We start from the raw sequence: 20682 nt of genomic DNA, 5'->3' as shown, positions 1-20682 counted from the left end.
TTTGTTCATTTTATGTTGTTTAGCTTCTACAGTGAACATATCCAGGTTGGACTTTGCAGTGGGTATAGCCTGCGTTTAATTCCCCTTTGCGACCAGAGGGGCTCGCGGTGTAACACTTAACTCGAGCTAGACAGGTTTGTCCAGCAAATGTCAGCATTACAGGAAAACACTGCAATTACATTTGAAGAACAGATTGTGGTCACTATCTCAGCTTTTACCTGAGAACGTATGAAATGAAACTCCCTTTGGACCCAAAAAAGCCTGGCCGGTTCCCAGCTGGGGTTTTTGTTTTGCATCCGTTTTCCAGCAAGTCTCAATTCCCTTGGGAATTCTACTCAGTGTGATTTTCCATAGTGACACTGGTTGTGTGGCCGTTTCATGAGTCAACAAACACTCCAACTCAAGTTTAGGTATACTCATAGCAAAGAGGAATCTTACCTTTATTCACTATTGATGTAAAGCTCGGTGTAACCGGTTTTATACTATATAAAGCTATAACATGCATAAATACCTATTTTAGAGGAGGTAAAAAAGACGGGAGTGTGCCGAGCACGTGAAAGTGAAACGGCTTTGGATATAAAAGTACTGGTACTGTGGCAGGTTTGGATATAAAAGTACTGGTACTGTGGCAGGTTTGGATATAAAAGTACTGGTACTGTGGCAGGTTTGGATATAAAAGTACTGGTACTGTGGCAGGTTTGGATATAAAAGTACTGGTACTGTGGCAGGTTTGCTTATAAAAGTACTGGTACCGTGGCAGGTTTGGATATAAAAGTACTGGTACCATGGCAGGTTTGGATATAAAAGTACTGGTACCATGGCAGGTTTGGATATAAATGTACTGGTACCATGGCAGGTTTGGATATAAATGTACTGGTACCATGGCAGGTTTGCTTCCCTGATTGCATTTTCGTCTGCAGGAAGGAGTTTTAGGATATCAGACAGAGGTGTATGGGTCGAACAGGAGTGGCGAAAAGAGTACAAACATACTGTAGGAGGGAAGAGCCCTTATATAAATGACTTGGTTAGTTTGTCAGAGGGTCAAAACAGATGAAGCAAAGGCTGGGGTATACTATCAAGAGGGAATAAGTTGAAGGTAAAATAATATAACGGATTGACATAATACAAGTAAATGTTTACAAGTTGAGTTGAAGGTTCAAGTGTTACTATATTAAAAATAAAAAGGATATAATGCAAATCAAACATTGTATAGAACATAAAGAGATACCTGTATAAGAATCTGCTACATTATGCATGTTAAAAATATATTGTATGTACAAGTCTGCAGAATTTCCAATAAAAATATTTTACAAAAAAAAAAAAAGGAAGGAGTTTTAGTCCTGAGTTTAGGTAGGTGCCAGCAAAGAAGTTTCACTCCAAAAACACATACAGTATATCCATCGAGTTCAACACACGTTAAATTGAGACGACAGATACTTAGCCTATATTTGTACTTACAGTATATTGATCCAGAGCAAAGCCAACAAAAAACCCTAGTGAAATATCATCCAATGGCATTTCATAAAGGGAAAACTAAATTCTTTCTTGACTCTAATAATGGCAATCAGACTACTCCCTGGATCAACAGCCCATCCCCATAGGAAACATCCCACCTGCACATCTAACGTACTGCTACAAATTAAGAAAAAAACAAAAGGATTTGGGTTTGTACATTTTTTTTTTCTAGAGTGAAGTAAAAACAAAAAAACAAAAATGACTTTGTACTTTTAAAGTAAAAAGCAATTTTGTAAAACAATCATGCTCAAAATAAGCAGCCATCTTCTCGCTGTGTATATATACACTGTATGCTTTTTACTTTAAAAGTACAAAGTCATTCACCAAATTCGTCACTTTCTTCAAAAAAGGTCCGCCAAATTTGAATGTCCCCCTCTCACAAACTTTGAGATGTTATGCCAGGTTGGCACTCATCAAAAAGGTTTAATAACTAAAATATATGCTGAAATGGAGATAGCAGCGGGTCCCTCAGCACACGATTACATGCTCAAGTGGGCCACGGAATTGATTATTATTATATACAGAGGATTGGGAAGATATCTGGGATGCTGCCTCAGCAACTTCCATATGTACCACAACAAAGGAAAATATTTACAAAATCTTGTTCCACTGGTATCTTACCCCAGCGAGATTAAAACAAATCTACCCCCCGGCCTCCGATTTATGCTGGAGAGGCTGTGGACAGAGAGGGGACATGGCCCACATTTGGTGGTCATGCCCGAGAATCTAGACTTATTGGCTTACAGTACAAAATTTAATAAAAGGAGGTTACCGATCTCACTATTCCTCCTGATCCACTGACCTACCTACTCGGCAGGCAAATAGAGGAAATTGACCGCCCAGTTGGGAAATTGATCTCCTTTATTTTAACAGCGGCAAGATGTGCGGTGGCGTTCTCCTGGAAAAAGGTACTACCCCCCCCCCCCCCCTCCAAGCAGATGGTTAAAAAAAGGGTGAATAAGGTTATGTTGACGAAGAGATTAACAGCGTTTCTCCAACGTAAGACAGAGAATTACTTCAAGGTCTGGGAACCTGGCTCTGTCACTAGCCCGATTAATTTATCCAAAAACTGGGAACCAGGGGAGAAATATGATCCCCAGCTTGGATAGCTGTGTTCTAAAAACTGGGGAGCACACACACACCCTCCTCTTGCGCCCCCCCCCCCCCACCTCTCTTTCTTCCTCTTTTTCCGACCCCACATCCACTGGTTTATGGAGTGGCCCAAGGGTCTCGTCCCTCTTGGCGATGCTCTTTCCTATCATTATATTCTTAAAAACTTAAAGTTAATATTAGGCTGATATAATAATCAATATGCTTGTAATCTTTTGACTTCGCCTAATAAAAATGTTTGAAAAAAAAAAAAAAAGTACAAAGTAATTTTTGTTTTTACTTCACTCTAAAAAAAAAAAAATAATAATTTACAAACTCAAATCTTTTTGTTTTTAATCCACCAGGCTCTGTTCCGGGTGCTGGTGCATCCCCCCATGGTTCTTCTTTTAAACTCCACATCCTCCTTTAGTGCACTTTATTTTCAGTTACAGGTGCACTTACATACTGGTCTTTGTTGTGTATTTGTTTTAAAACTTTTCCGTTTTCTGTTTGGTCCCGGCTGGCTAATCAGATGCTGTACTTACCGATTGGCTGGCAAAGCCAACCAATCAGTTAAAAGTTTTTAAAAAACTACATATATATATATATATATATCCGGTTCACCTTATCCTTAAATGACACATACTGACAGTGTTTTGCTGCTTTATGAAGCACCAGAATTACTGTTTGTTATTTTTTCAGTCCTTGGCAGCTGGAGAAAAAAAAAAAAAACTAAGTCACAGACTGTATCCTGACAGGAAACACATAGCTGTGAGATCACAAATTAGTAACACAACCAATGACTAGAATTGACAGTTATCCATAAGTATTTATGGCCATATTTACAAATTGGTACAATGTTATAAAACATTTTTCTTCACTTAAATGGTCCGTAAGGCATGTTATGGAATAGCACTGCTTACAACATGTTGCTTTTATTTAAAAAAAAATAAAAAACACACATTAAATAAGTTATGGTGGGTACAAATGTGAAAAAACCCACCACCGTACACTATACAGTAAATAAAAATATCACATGTGAGCACATTCACATGTCTCAGGAGTCTGCAGACCGGCTTTTCCCCATTCTCATTCCTGGCTGCAGAGGAAGCACTCGATGCGAAGAGATCATGGTGGAAAGCAAGGTTTTAAAAGCAAAACCACCACCCAACACAAAAGAAATGTACAACAATATAGGCAACTTTCTAACAAGAGAAATTCCGCCATCTATAAAAACGGCAGCCCGTTTACAGGACTCGGCAAAGGGCTCCGGTGTTATGGTGACAAGGGCCAGACAGGCAGGTCCGCAAGTTTCTATGAGAGAGATCATGGCGGACAAGGCATATAACATGGCAGCCATCATGGATGATGCATCAAAATCCTAATGTGCTTTCGCACCTCACAGTCACACCTTTTAACAAAATGGTGGGGAAGTGGGTTTCTCACGGTGTGCAAAAGCCACTATTACATCCTCTCATTATCCCACGGGTGTAAGCAAACGACAGAGGCACTGCAACCCCACAAGATTGCGCGCCAAAGACAAATACCCCTAAAATCCATTCTGCCAGGCTTCATCCTGAAATAAAGAGACTGATAAAACCAGACCACAAACAGTAATGTTTCCCAATAGGTTTTGTGCTGCCTACCATTGCGTAAATGGCACCGTTTGCCGTTTAATACATAGAAAATATTTGATGTCCACGGTTTCCTTACTACAGAATGTTGCGTCTGTGCTGGACTGCACACCACCGTTTCCCACTTCCGAAGCCAATACCTTAACCACAAGGCACTGAAACTAAAACGAGTGTGTTTTGTATACAAGTGAAACGATTATACTCTAAATAAAAATGATGGCTATGGTGATAAAAGGTCTGCGCTTTCAACATAAAATACTGATGTGCAAAAAGAAAAAGAAAAAAGTTTCCTACTGAGATACACCTACACATGACTTTATTCTAAAGGGACAGATGAAATGAACGAAAACAAATATAGTTAACAACTATGATCTGGTCTTTGCTACTGGAGATAAAATAATATGGTCTTAAGTTGTAGCAAGACGCACATACTCACAAAGGACAAGAAAATATAAACCATAAACAATTCCTTGTTTAATCCCCAACTTTTATAGCTATTGAAACAGAAACGTAAAGTGGAAATCACTGCTGATTCTGTCGTTAGGGTTTGCTCTTGATAAACAATATTTGGAATTGACACAGCAGTTAGGCGTGTAGTGAAAATAATTACAATAGCTGAAAAACAGATTCGCCAACGTGGTTCTTCTAATTCACAAGAACCTTTCCTGATCAGGGAATTTTTCAAATTTAATATTTACCATCACACCAATCATTTATGAACACACACACACACACTAGTAAAAGGGTGGGCAACTCCAGTCCTCAAGAGCCACCAACAGGACAGGTTTTAAGGATAACCCTGCGTCAGCACAGGTGGCTCAATCGGTGTCTTCGACTGCGCCACCTGTGCTGAAGCAGGGATATCCTTAAAACCAGACGGTGGCTCTTGAGGACTGGTGTTTTACCTGTATTAGCAAGATGACCGGATTAGGCCCAAAACATGAATCACTTCGTTTTCATTGTCACTTCAGAGACCAAACCACTCTCACCAACCATTTTTTCCCAAGAAGCCCAACCAATTAGGAACTAAAATGCAACCAACTCATCCCACACAACACAAAAGCAGCACAGTAAAGACATTTCAAAAAATAAATAAAAATGCTGGCATATTATGTATATATAATAATATTTCATTTGAGTACAATCTTTGTGTGTGTGTATAAATAGCAAATAAAAATATCACTTCTGAGCACATTCCTGTGCAGCGAGGGATTCTGGGAAATGACATGCAAATGAGCACTCAGTGTCACCTTTTACTTCATGACCATGTTAACATGGTCCCCTATAAGCTTCAGCCTGCCGTATTACACAGCTTTTCAGCACAGCCTGTGTTACAGAAGCACATAGCCAGTAACCTACTCACAGACAGATGTGCAAATACACACACACGCTTATATTTACAAATGCACCAGTTTAATTATATATTGGTATATGTTTGTGACGGTGAAGGGGTAACCAGGCTCACTAATAAAGGTCAAGCCCACTTGATTGCCCATGATCCATGTTTGGGGGCCCTAGTGTCAGCTCTTGGGCCCGACTGTTGTATATGTATACTGTCATGCATTGTATGAAAATATGCGACAAAGAATTTGTGTGTCTTTTGCCTTTCCAGGAGTGCTAACCAGTGGAGATTCTCAGGCTGCAAGTTTCAGGGTGGACTTTGCGGTAAAAGTGTTGTCCGATTGTGTCTAGCTAGCCGGGATCCAGAGTTGCTGGCCACCCCAAAATGTAGCCGGGAGCCGAGTCGGACTCCCGGGTACATGTAGACACAGACCTCCGGACAAAGTCCTCCCTGGAAAGCAGTTATGCGGCTCACCGCCCGGATGCCCTGGTTCAGCACAGACCAGAAAGGCAAAAGGGGGCATAGGGATACGCGAATCCCGGGTATAGTCAGGGGTCCCTGGTTTAGGGGGAATCCCCCACAGTATATGCCAAAAACCCGGTATAGGGGTTCGGAGTGTCTAACCATCCATGAGGTTGCGAAAGTGAAGTTATTTTTAAGTCCAGCTTCGGTACAATACGTTATTTGAAACAACTTTTTAGTAAACTTCTTATAGGAAGATCTATGAGCTCTGAAAATGAACGTGCGCTTCTTTTCAGTAGATCCTAGGGGACGAGGGACTTAGAAGAATTTTGTGAGAAAGTTTTAAGCAATGTATATGAGCTGGGGAATTTCCAAGTCTCTGGTTCCGAGAGACCAGTTGGCCACCAGGCTTGGTGCCACCGAGTCTGCTCGGGTCCCGAACTTGAAAGACTCAGATGCAAAGGTGTTAGGGCGGGCGAGTACCGACGTACTGGCATGAATAAGGGCAATCCGGTGATCATTTGCCCGGCCCCAGACTGAGGAGCCTGGCCCAGCAGGGGTTCAATATGCTAAGTGGCAGAGGTGCCAGGTTGGCGCGTGCCCCTTTGCAGAATTGAAATCCGTGCCCGCTCAGCTTCAGGGTACCGGCTAATCAGTGATAGGCTGATGGAAAAATTCCCACGCTCTGATTGGTTGAGGTATTATGTGAATGGGACTGAAATCCTATAAGAAACCTAGCACCCAATCAGCTCAGGAGATTAAGTGCCAAGACAGCAGCGGCAAATTTGAACTGACCAAAAGATGCTCTGTGAGAAAGAGACGCGAGCCGGCTTCTGAAATGTCAAGGCAAGAAATGTTCCAAGTCCCACTTTTCGGGGCCAAGTTCTGAAAAGAGAACGTAGCAGTCACGGCTGGAACTGCAGGCCGAAGAGAGTACCAGGACATTTGGTACACGCTCCCGGTCAAGGGATTTCAGCACCACCAGAGTGGAAAGAGCGGTGGCGGCAGGAACTGCATGCCGATTTCAGTTCCAGGACTTTTCGGGCTTAGTCACGGTCATCTACAGGACTTTGTGAAGACTTTGTTTTCTGTGCTATTGCAACTAGGAAAGGTTAGTTTTGTAGCCCAAACCCCCAGTAAGTGTGTTTCCTCTTGTTCATTGTAATTCACTGTGTGTACGTCTGTTTCAATGGAATAAATGACCATTTGTTTTACTTCTTGGTTTTGCTCAGTGATACGATCCCGGTATAAAGGTGCAAATTCCTGGTCTCCCGTGACAGTGTTTCACCTGTTTATAAAGTATATAGTTAACTTTTACACATCTCGGGAAGAATAGAAAAACAAAATAACTGCAGGGCAGAAAGTCTGCACTGAAACCCGCTGGGTTACTCCCTGTAACCTCCAGTGTTCCTGTGATTCAGCTGAATGCATTTAGTAGATATACTGTATATATATATATATAATTTTAAATTTTTTTCAACCCTTTTGCTTCTAGAGGGGCTAGCAACATAGTTTATAATCAACAGCCGTCTGGCAGCCAAAGGATTAAACATTGGGCAATTTAAAAATGAAGCTTTCTTTTTAAAGGGATCATCAACAAGGGATCAGTGTGGTGTCCTTTAAATCAATAGAATCCAGAGTGGGCAGGGAGGTACCTTCATATAGGGATAAAAGGGAATGACTTATTTTAAGAGGCCTCACATTGTGTGAAGTTGAATAGTTGACTATTGACCGAAGTAGGTGAAAGATTTGTGAGCCCACATACTGATAAAACATACACTGGCCGGAATTCTATTGTAAGAACAACGTATTACGTTCAATGACCTAATCCAATGACTTTTAAATGGTGTTTTGACTGAAGGAAGAGTTCAAACAGTTCAGTCCTAGTTCTCCTGCAGGATTCCCATCTAGATACAAGAGCTAAAACCACCACAGCATCCAGTTTATGTATTGGACCAGCGGTGCGCAAACTTGGGGGCGTGAGATTTTCTAGGGAGGCGAGGCGGTTACAGAGGCCCAGCACCCTTCCCCACAGCATTTAAATTTAATGCCGGGGGAGGCGTGAGGCCCCTGTAAACTCCATTACCTACTCGCCGTCAGGTCTTCTGCGACTCGTCACCATGTCAAATGAAGTAGCGGGGTCACATGACGTGCAACATCATTTGACGCCGAGTACTTGGAGAGGGGGGGCGCAACCGCTGCGACTCCCGGACAGGGGGGCACAGCTCAAGAAGTTTGCGCACCCCTGTATTGGACAATAATATCCCTTCTGACCCCAAATGTAAATAAGAAAAATTAGACTTTTGCAATGGGTCACTCAAATTACGACCAAGAGAGCTTCCATATAACCTGCATATGTGGCTGCTCTTCATCAATTCAGTTTCAGCTTACATTTCTGTACTGTAATTTGCCATACCTCTTGACCTATGTAATTATTCTGGAATGGACAGTACAGCAGGAAGATACCAGGGTTGATCCAGGAACTACCGGGAAACAGAATCCATATTATAATTCCATATGAATACCGTCCCCTTGAAGAAATCTGCCTCCAGATACCATTTTTTTTTTTTTTTTAAATACAACTAGTTGCTCTGTGTTACTCCAACATTCAATATATGTGGTATAGGACAGAACAGGATGGTGGTGCTTGTTATAGATATACAAATGTAAGTTGAATGTGGGCTTCATAAAAAGCATCTAGGTAAAAGCTCAAATAAACGTTAACTTGCAAGGAGTGTTACTTCCAGCCCTTTTCTGCCTTAATGTTGCATATCATCATTACTGTACATCCTATGGGTTGTGGTGACGCCCAAAAAATTAATCACCAAATCAATTTTTGCTCATCCACCAGAATCTATGCAGGAAAGTTAGTGGATGATAATGCATAATGGTTTGTAACGGTCTACGTGAGGCGTGCATCCTGCAGATCTATTAGTTAATGACAATATGCATGAAATAAAAACACATCACACTCAGTAGCAGTGCCAATAACTGGGCCATCCAAACAACGGCATCAATGCCCACTTATTGGTATCCAGCCTGGATATTAGGCAGCACATCGGCAGATTGAAGCCTCCAGGGCAAAAAGTTCAATTGGTTTGTCACAAATTATCCATGAAGTAAAATAACAATAATAATTAATCCGTAAAAAACTAATATTATTTATTTCCAAACATACACTTGTGATTATTATGTTCATCGTTTATTTGCAAAGCACCAACATATTCCACAGCGCGGTACAATGGGGGTACAGAGATTTGATCATTACATAAACAGTGACATACAGATAAGGACAAACATGCACAAACACAGAGGTAATGAGAGTCCTGCTCCTGAGAGCTTACACTCGAGTTGTTAAATACACTGCAGATGATGGGCACAATGAATCACTGTGCTGAAGAGCTTGCCACGTAAGGCTTGTTCTATAGTATGTGCGGGTGGTCGCACACACGTTGTGTGTATGCTGTGAGCGACAGTCTTGGAAGGTAATGTGTGTGTCCGTGGTTATTGGGCAGTGGTAAATGAGTATGGGGAAATCACCGTGAGAGTGAAGAAACGCGTAGGGAACAGCGTTTTTTAGCTGCTGCCACATTGTTGGTTTATTTACATACTCATTTACCACTGCCCAATAACCACGGACTATTTGTGGGACATTTGAGAGACTTTCTTGGTCAGCACTTGCTTTGCGGGGCCACGAACAACAGACCTCATATCCGGAATACACCAAAAGTGTGGAGGACTTCCGGGTCACACTGAGGTGGTCACATTCCTGTATCCCCTGTTGGATGTCGGTTCGGAAGAGCTGGGACTACACAGAAGGAGAGGTTGACGCGGAAACAGAGGTACATCGTGGGCGGTTGGCGAATGAGTATACTCATTACATGCTTTAAATTTTTTATTTGTTTGTGAGTTTGCATTTGTTGGTTCTATTCATTTTTATTAAATTGTAATTTTTCATGCTGCACTAGGATCGGGCGCTTTCTTTTCTTGTTGTTCGCAGATAAAGATATAGATATGAGTTAATAATTTATTAAATAATATTTTTTAAATAAAAAAAACACATGTATGAATAAAAATTATTTTTATTGTGCAATGTTGATAGAGATAGAGATATATCTCTATACACACACACACACACACACACACACACACACACATTACAGCGGCGCGAAAACATTATTTTCCCTGTCGTCCGGCTCTGCACTCACTGCCGTGCGCGGCCCTATTATAGAAAGGCTGACTAACCACAGCCAATTGTAAGTGCCGCGCACCCACTACAGAACAGCCCTAACGTTGGTGCAGTATCTACAAAACAGGGATATAAAAAGGCCATGTCTGACATCCCAAAGCTAGCACTAGGTCATACCAAGGTATCCCACAGTAAAAAGAGACCATTTCATCACACATCTTTTCAGCTAGCTACAGTGTTATTATAGTTTTAGTTGTAGTTCCAGCAGCTTCAACCGAGTTTACTTAGACGTGGCCAAGAAAGTAGGACTGCTCCATGCATTAGGCTAAGATTATAGTAGAGGCGTGCGCACGACCGAGCACGTGACGTCGCACGCGCGTAACATGTAACATGCACTCTAGCTGGAGGCGATAGGGAGGCGTGGCCGTGATGTCACGCGAGTGGTTCGCCCTCATTGACTGAACCGCTCTCATGTGACCCAGCCGTCGCAGTGCAAAAACAAATTCAATTGTATTTTGAAAAATCGCCCGCACAATCGCACACGCTATGGTCTGCCTCAGAGGTAGGGCCTTTTGTTCGTGAGTGCAGGGACTAGAATAGCGGCCTTATGATTCATCCTCTTGACCTCCATCAAGCTCTGTACTCTTAGCTCGTCACTCTTTTTCCACAGCCAAACACACTGCTCTCCAGGACACATTGCCTGGCAGTGTCCTCTCATCCATTTCCGGCAATATGCAGTCACAGTATCACCATGCCTCCTATGCTGCTGGCTTCCCTCTGCCAGGACACTCGCACAGCATGGTTTATAAGTCTCCAGAGAGGTTAGTCTTTCCACTTTGGCCTACGTTCCCATGAAATGCTATGACTATATATTATACTTATTTGAGATGGTATGTGCAAGAAGTGTTTTGAACAATGGTGGTATTATTCCCTTCTCTGCTGGAGCATGTAATGCATTACAGTAATGAAGGGGACACAGCACTGCACACTGCATTGCAGCCCCGGGCTGCTTAGAGGTTAGAGGTGCAGCCTCTCCTAGCAACAGACAGATCAGACTTTTAATTGAAGTGTTTGACAATGCAATAAAACAAAATATAAAATACACTAGCAGTACATCTATTATTCAAAAATGAATTTCATGCACACATGTATTGTGTTAATAAATACATATATTTATAAATTAAAAGTGTGACTGATATTTACTAAAAAGGAGCAGCTCAGTGGGTAAAGACACTGACTCTGTAAACAAGGACACAGAGTGTGAATCAGGGGAACCTGGTGTAATTCCCGGTGTCAGCTCCTTGTGACCTTGGGCAAGTCACTTTATCTCCCTGTGCCTCAGGCACCAAAAGCATAGCCTGTGAGCTCATCTGGGCAGGGACGGTGTCTGTAACATTCCTATGTGCTGTGTACCGCGCTCTATATAGTAATTGTGAAGCACTGAGTCCATTGGGAGAAAAGCACTACATATGATAACGTTATTAAAGTTATTATTACCACTTTCCATATATCACATATTTGCATGTAAAATTGGGAATATACGGAGGGGGGGGAGGAGAGACGGCCATCACAGCTCCCACCTTCTGGAGGCACAACAGCCCTGATGTGGGTGACGGCTCCATCTTGGGACCTCTGCCTTTCTTGGACATCCGGGATGGGCTGGATGTCAAGGGGAGACTCAAAAGTACAAGATATGGAAAAAGTGAAGGATGAGCGACTTGTTGAGCTAAAGCCTTTGCAGCAGGAAGACAAGGAGCTCTGTAACGACCTGTGTGCAACTCCTTATTATGTACCAGCTGGGAGCATACCCAGCCGTCAACAGCTGGAGGAGCACATGGAACATGTCAAGGCTCGGACCGGAGAAAGGAAAGAACGGCTACAAGTCTTTGTCGCACACCGAGGAGAAATCCGTCAGCGCATGGATGAAATGGGGCGACATCCAGAGAACTCTTTATTAGAGCAAGAGGCCATTGGTGGGGATGATGAGGCTTTCTTCCGTACAACGGATAAAATCCAAGCTCTTAAAGTTCTTAAAGTGCAGCTTGATCTGAGGAAAGAAGCTCTTCTCTGCACTCCGAGTCCACTGAAACAAAAGGTTCAGGTTCCGGTGTGTCCTATTTCTGACGAAATCAAGCACTGGGAAAGGGAACTTGAATGCCTGGAAGAACGTAAGAAATCAAATCTGTAGGTGGTGTTTCTGAAAACAAGAGAGGACCTACAACTGTACTGGGAAAAATGTTTTTATAGCCCAGAGCAAAGACATGCATTATCTCATACTCTCGCAGACTTCCTTCACTACAAATTTATGCTATCCTGTTTCAACTCTGCCCTCTCTCAAGCTAAACAAGCCTACTTTTCTTCACTAATCAACATGCACAAGTCTAACCCACGCCAACTGTTCTCTGTCTTTGATACTCTACTCAAACCACCCTCAGCTGCCTCTCCTTCCTCCATCTCCGCTCAGGACTTTGCTGACTATTTTAAGGAAAAGGTGGAATCCATACGTCAGAACATCCCCTGTTTCTTCCTCCCATCCTACACCTCTTCCTAACTCTCCTCCTGCCTCCCTTGACTCTTTTTCCACTGTCTCAGAGGAGGATGTGTCACTGTTGATCTCCTCTTCTCCCTCTACCACTTGCTCTCTTGACCCCATTCCCTCCCATCTCCTAAAACGTCTTGCTCCTACTATAATCCCTACGCTCACACACATTTTTAACTCCTCCCTCTGCTCTTGCTCCATTTTCTGCATACCTATTCTCTTCTAGACCCTCTACAATCTGGTTTCCGCACTGCTCACTCCACGGAAACAGCCTTTACTAAAAAAAACTGACGACCTCCATGCTGCTAAAGACAGAGGTCATTACACTCTGCTCATATTACTCGACCTCTCTGCAGCATTTGACACAGTGGACCACCCTCTTCTCCTTCTCCATACTCTTGGTATTCGGAACAAAGCTCTATCCTGGATCTCATCCTACCTCTCCCATCGTACTTTTAGTGTCTCTTCTGCTAACTCCTCCTCCTCTATTGATCTCTCTGTGGGGGTACCCCAGGGCTCTGTCCTGGGACCTCTTCTCTTTTCTCTGTACACACTCTCTCTAAGTGACCTAATAACATCTTTTGGGTTTAAATATCACCTCTATGCTGACGACACACAAATTCACTTTTCAACACCCGACCTTACACCTGCTGTACAAACCAAAGTTTCTGAATGTCTCTCTGCAATATCATCCTGGATGGCCCTCCGCCACCTTAAACTCAACATGGCAAAAACAGAGCTCCTCATACTTCCTCCCAAACCTGGCCCTACTACCTCCTTCCACATTACTGTTGGAACTACGATCATTCACCCAGTAGCCCAAGCACGCTGCCTAGGGGTCACACTCGACTCCTCTCTCAAATTCGCCCCTCACATTCAAAACATATCTAAAACCTGTCGCTTTTTCCTCCGCAATATAACAAAGATACGCCCTTTCCTCTGTTGCTCGACTGCTAAAACGGAGCAGGGACTCCTCTTCCTTAATGTTACTTTTATGTCTGAAGCACTTATTCCCATGATCTGTTATTTATATTATCTGTTATTTATTTGATTACCACATGTATTACTACTGTGAAGCGCTATGTACATTAATGGCGCTATATAAATAAAGACATACAATACTTCTTATTGCGATAAGACTTCACGGAAGGTCTTCTTTGCAAGCACGACGGAGAAGTTGTACGGCTAAGATTACATTATGAAAAAGGCAAAGAGCTTCTCGAAGAAGCTGTGATCAAACGGGAAACAAACTGGGAACAGTTTGTTGAGCTGGAGAAGGTGTCAGACCTGAACAGGTTTTCTAATTAGGGAGGAGGAGTTTGCTTAAAGAGGAAAAGGAACGTGTAAAGTTTCAAAAATGACTCCAAGCTTGAGGAGGAGTTCAAGACACGCATAGAGGATTGGGAAGTTGACCATGGTTATGTGTTTTTGCCTATGGGCTGTAGGTTTATAGACTATGTGGCAAGTCAGTGGGAGACCCACAAACACCAAAAAGGTGCATGAAAAACAAAAGAAGAATCAAAAAAGATAAGACCACAGCTATCAATACTTTAATCAAGCGACCCACAGGGTCATGTACAGAGGTTATTCCTAGTAAATCTCGCAAGCTTAAGGCCTCGTCCATAGTGCAAGATACGGAGCGAGCTACGTAGCTCACACTACACACAGACGTGTGTATTCCAAAGCGCATGGCCATAGTGAGCGCGAGCTTGCACATGCACGTGAGATACAAGGATACCAACAAGCAGAGGAGACAAACTTGTTTGCTATTGCAGTGAGACAGCCTGGTCATGTGAGCAGCTACAGTAAGAGCCAATGAAAATGTAGTAAGCTATTCTGCCTGGATATTGTTCAAATTACTTTGTCAGCTGAGTTCTGCTTGTTTGCTGTGAATATGAAAATTAGATTTCTGAGGTTTACAAACGTGAACCTTTAATTCATACCATGACAGAAATAACAATGATAATTTATGGAGAGAAATGTCTGATGTATTGTTTATTACTTGTATATAATTGTTATTTAAAAAAATAAATTGTAGTGTACAGTGCTTATTTCAATGCATCACATTTTATTAAAAAAAAATAATAGATGCTAGATGTGAGATAGCGGCCTCCTGGAAGAAACTAACCACCCCCTCCAAAAGAACTATTAAAAAGAGGATCAACGAGGTGATGCTAATGGAGAAGTTGGCGGCTCTCCTTAGACAAAACCTATTTACATTTTATAGAATATGGGAGCCCTGGATACTCTATAAGATGAAGGCAACCCACATACAATAGATAGAGATATCGCATATTCAGATAAGGATGATCAGGTCACTTCGAGATTAAGCCTAAACACTGACTGAACCAGGAATCCGGCACCCAGGGAGGGTAACCCACCTCTCCCCCCAGTTGCTCCCTCCCCCTCCTCCCGCCCCCCTCTTGCCTTCTCTCTCTGAAGGCTCCCCTTCTATGACAACCATGGTTGTCAATCTTTCTCCCCCAAAATGTTAAAATGTTCTTGTATTAGGCTGTACAATATGTATGACGAACATTTGTTTTATTACTGCCTAATAAACCCATTTGAAACAAAAACAAAAAAATAAATAATTGATAATGTGTTAAAAGGTACAGCGCAACAAAGTCCAGGCTTGGTAAATAGCACTTACCAAATTGAATATATTTGTCTAAACTAAGATTACTGGATGATTATTAAAGTATTGGTTGGAAATGGGTAACTTAAAAATGTAATTTCTTTATTGGAAAAATGTCCTTTCCAGGTCACAAGCCGTTTTATACTATTTATGGGTTATAAAATATGACTGGTGTCATAAAAAGGTCTGCAAACTGCTTTATAATTAGGGATTCCAGTTTTAACCAAACACCACCAGCACGTTCGGTTCAAACCGATAAACACCGGAAATGAAGCATCCTTTCCTATTAAATCCTACCTCTCGTGGCAGGCAGGGGACCAAGGCATCTCGGGGGAGTATGGAAACTGAAAAGTGCACTGATTAAACATCACATTCATGTCAGGTTTTTTTTATGAACACTGATTTGTTTGTTTTTTGTTTTTTTAATTATATGTACATGTATCAATAAACTGGGAAAACAACAAACCCCCCCCCCCAATTTTTTTTTATTTCTTTTTTTTTAAATGAAAAAATAAATAAACAAACACTGAACCAAAATCCTTAATTATAATAATGCCATACGTGTGTGCATGGTAGCTACTTGCTATGGTGCCATTTAGAGCTTCTTTTAGGCCTTATGTATTCAATTTATTACATTTTTAGAAAATGTACTGATCGCAGCAACTTCCCTTTTTCAACAGCACCAAGTTAATTTAAATCAGCAGAGCTCAACCACGAACATTCGTATTCCCAGTTCAGAAAGCCATGCTTAGCCCCGCCCAGTGACTTCTATTGTCTATGTAGCCATGCATAACAATGTCTACAGTCATCTCTCCTGCTGGCAGCAAAACCTGGTAAGTTACAGGAATGCCAGCAGTAATTATGGAGGTTTGCCCTCACACCCTGGTGAGGTGCCCTATGTATGGATGGGAGTGGCTACATGCTCTGAGTCCCTAGTTAGTGACATCAGAGATGTTCCTGCTTCCTGAGGTATATAAGGCACTGCACTGCCTAAAGTTAGTGTGGTTGCTGCAGGTTGATGCTGCAAGGTGAAGGCGAAGCAGCAAGTTCTTATGTGCCCACTAGTGCCGTAACTAGTGGCACCATTCTATATCCAGCCAGAGAAGGCCAACTGTGTCCAGGGACCTGGCACAGGGGTGATCTCCCTGCAGGGAGAGGGAATCCCACTCCATTTGGAGGGCGTACCTTTTAAAGGGGATCACGGAGCAATGTGCGGCTGAAGCAATGACTGTGAGGGGCAGCTGGGCCTTATCACAACGCACAATAAAGATGACTTGTTCAACGAGAACCCCATGGTGTGAGTCTGCAATTACTCTCCAGGGGCCCTCACCACCAAGAAGGAGTTCCTCGTCAGGACCATCTACCTGCGGACGCATAGATCCTGATGAGGTGGAGGCGCTGCCCGTGATATAGGTAGGACTCGCACACACTACCTCAGCTGCCTGTCTGGCTTGACATCCCCTAATACCATCATGCGGGAGACTCAGGAGTCCTGTTGCCTACAGGTGCACCACCAGACACGAACATGTAATGAGGGCTGGATAGACCACAGGGGCCAATGTAAGATTGGGTGGGTCAGACCAGTGGAAACAACCGTTACATCTATATATAATAGCCCCCAATATTTTTGTTTTACAGTAATTACTGCAGTATTTTTCAAAGGCATATGTATTCCTCCTCTCTGCATACTTTTCATACTTTGTGATACATTCTATCTACCTCATTGTTTCATCAACAAGATAAAGAAACACCCCCTCCCCCCCCAAAAAAATTGGGCATATACATTATGTAAAAAAGCACGGCAATTTAAAAGGATTAGTAATCAGATGTGTGAATTCTGACGTTGTTAAAATGGGAAACATTGTCCTTATTCACCAGCAAGAACGGTGCTGGCGGCCATTTAAAAAAAAAACCTCAACTGCCATGACCATTAAAATGAAGCATGTTCTGTATGGAGAGCCTCCAGAGACAGGCCAGGCCGTCATCTACTGCATCCCAGAGCAAAAAAATACAAATAACCCATAAGGGCTGTTAGAAAAGGCTCTGGAAGAAATGCTTTACATCCATATTTCTCCATAATTGGAAGCAAATGAGATGTCTCAATTAAATGAGCTTAGAACACACAAATCCCGCAACGAGCGGCCACGTTACCTTGTGTTTCTACATTGCCCCGTATTCCCTTTTGACCAGAAGTGGCCAACTCCAGTCCTCAAGGGCCACCAACAGGTCAGGTTTTCAAGATATCCCTGCTGCAGCACAGGGGTGCATTTGAAGACTGAACCACCTGTGCTAAACAAGGATATCCTGAAAACCTGACCTGTTGGTGGCACTCCTGTGGTGACTGGAGTTCCCCACCCCGGCGCTCACAAGCAGGGCCCTCATTACTGTCTGTATCCGTTTGCCCTTATTTGGTATGTCATTCTGTTTATGTAATATACTCGGCACCCTCATTGTACTGCGCTGTGGAATATGTTGGTGCATAGTAATAGTAATAAAGGGAAATGAGCTGTGGACTATTGTGTCATCATTTAACAAGCACACGTATGTATTGGCTACAGAATAGCTGTACATAAATAAATCAGACTTGCTTATACACGGCAACCTGCATGAGCAAGCACTTTCCACCAAATCTAAAAATAAGGGGAATTATTGTTTAAAGTGAAGGGAGTTCCGCAGACATGAAAACTCCTGTGACTACTGTAACGGGTGTTCCCCCACCCACTCGCAGATAATACTGTGGAAGTGTAGGAACATGCAAAGTTACTCAGGTGTGGTGCATTACCTGTTGGCTCACAGGAGGGCTGAGCTTCCGCCTTGGGGAACCTGGGGTACATACATCTCTAGGTGCAACGCCTCCACCTGGGAGGGATCCCAACGGAGTGGGAGGAGGCCCTCACAGGAAACAACCACACAAAGCGAATGAAGGTAAAACAGGACTGACTTTACTGTATAACCACATATATCAACACAAATCAACATGCGCCACGGCGGGCGCTAACCTCACTGGGTGTCACGGCGGACACTAACCACACTAGGCGTCACGGCGGACGCTACCACCTCTAGGCGTCACGGCGGACGCTACCACCTCTAGGCGTCACGGCGGACGCTACCACCTATAGGCGTCACGGCGGACGCTACCACCCACAATGTGACCCCACCCTATGTCCAGTAACCCCCACCCAAATGTCTCGTACTCCCAGAGTCAAATACCACTGTGCATATGTGTGTGTGACTGCGCAGCCACTATGTTTGGTGATAGGCCTGGTTGGTGCACGTGAGTTGCCGGTTACCTGCCCGGGCTCCAGCCACGGGTACAGCGATATCAATCCGCACGATCCGACGTCGTCCTCCACACCGCGTGGGTTGAAAGTCCAGCGCGAACAATGTCTCTCCTGGTGTTAGAGTCTTTGGTGGTGTTCTGAGCCCAGAACCCACCTCGCAGGGCCGCACGGCTTCCGCTCTGTGTCCCTGACTACTTGATCAAATAATGGGGCAGTGTCCCTATCTAGGGCCTGTCCCTAAGCTCCACAAGCTATTAGGTGACTCAGGACCTAACTGGGACCTTGGGGGCTGCTGGCCTATGCAGAGGGTCACTGACCCCTGCACCCACCTCTTACCCCTAGCTGGTCCGGATCCTGAGTCAGTGCGTAGCTGCAAAACCCCGCGAAATGTATCTAACTGGGAGCAGGGGAATCCGGCCTTCTGATTGGCTCCCTGGCGTCAGGTGTCTCTGCCCCTAAGCACCCTGGGGGCTGGCAGCCTATTCTCGCGCATGCGCGAGCTATCTGGGGCCTCCCGCGCTAGCAGCCTCCTGCGCATGCGCGAGCTCACTGTCATGGCGGCGCCCTGCTCTGCTAGCCGCCGGGCCGGTGGCAACGCGATCGCGGCCTTAGCGACGGCCCGATCGCGTCCCCGGCAACCGGCCTGCTCGCCGCTCGCGTCCCCGGCAACCGCCCGACCGCTTCCCTAGCAACCGGCCGCAACCACGCGCGCAACGGGGAAGGAGGGGTGAGTGCGCGAGGGGGACAAAGGAGGGGGCGAGTGCGCGAGGGGGACCTGGCTACATCCTCCCCCTGGTGAAACTCCAACGTCCCCGCTTGGACCACATTACTTACTACTATACACAACGTTATATAATAAAAATGCATCTGGTACGAATACAACTTAGCACATTGCATTAACTTTAAACAAGGTTACACAATTCTGTGAGCATCACAATCACGGATTGGATTTTGCTCCGAGACCACTGCTGAGCCTCATAATGGGGTGCCCCTATTTGATCATAGGTTACCCGAGTTGGAGGGTACCTAGCCCTTTGGCTCCTACGGAGTTGATCTTCAGCAACTCCCTCTGGAGAGTAATAAGTACAGTCCTGAGGCTCAGCCTCTTCCCTTGAGGGGAGAAATGTCTCTGAACAGTCTCTGTTAGGCACAAAGCACGGGCTCTGTGGATCCAAAGGCTGGCCTGTTGGTGCCACCTTAGTAGGCATTGGCCTACGGGGCCCCTTACCCGTAGCTCCTCCGGGAGATGCCCCTTCGGTGGAATAGTCCCTTTGAGAGGGTCCCTCCATAGGGTCTTCAGGAGTTTCAGAGTGGGTCTCGTTATTTACAGTCTCTTGACCCACCTCTGATAGATCGGACTCACCGTTGAGCGGTGAGGCTTGTATTTCTTCTTCTTCGTCTCCCACTTGGGGGATAGGGAGAAGGTGATTACGATGCCAAACCTTTACCCGGCCGTCTGTGTCTTTGATGCGATAGACCGGGAGGCCGGGCATCTGTGACTCTACCTCATATACGCCATCTCTCCATCGGTCTGCCAGTTTATGTTTTCCGGGGACTCCCAGATTACGAAGTAACACAGCGTCCCCAGGACGTAACTCTCGATACTTGACTTTGTTGTCGTATCGTCTCTTATTGCCAGCATTCAGTTTAGCTGTAGACTTCTCAGCCTGTTGGTAAGCTCGCTGCAAACTGTCCTTTAGCCTTTGCACATACTTGAAATGGGTAGCATTGTGTATCCCATCCGTTGAGACTCGAAGACGCACATCCACGGGAAGTCTTGCCTCCCGCCCAAACATGAGGAAGTACGGGGAGAACCCAGTGGACTCATGGCGAGTACAGTTGTACGCGTGTACCAACGTTTCTACGTGACGACTCCATTCTGTTTTCTGCGTTCCCTTCAGAGTTCCAAGCATGTCCAGCAGGGTTCTGTTGAATCGTTCGGGCAAGGCATCTCCTTCGGGGTGGTACGGCGTCGTCCGGGATTTGGCGACATTCA

The 20682-nt window shown here is 44.2% G+C and overlaps 1 protein-coding gene and 1 pseudogene across 6 annotated transcripts in view; one reads left to right on the top strand and one right to left on the bottom strand.

Annotated features, from left to right (window-relative positions):
* DIP2C (disco interacting protein 2 homolog C) overlaps positions 1–20682 on the bottom strand; it is a 492820-nt gene that overhangs the window by 435167 nt on the left and 36971 nt on the right. The gene's annotated exons all lie outside the window — the stretch shown is intronic.
* Positions 11886–14078, top strand: LOC142488859 (protein regulator of cytokinesis 1-like; annotated as a pseudogene).

The sequence above is a fragment of the Ascaphus truei genome, chromosome 2 (assembly GCF_040206685.1).
Source record: "Ascaphus truei isolate aAscTru1 chromosome 2, aAscTru1.hap1, whole genome shotgun sequence".
NCBI lineage: Eukaryota > Metazoa > Chordata > Amphibia > Anura > Ascaphidae > Ascaphus > Ascaphus truei.
Note: the sequence above shows the minus strand (reverse complement) of the source record. Positions and strands in the feature narration are given on the sequence as shown.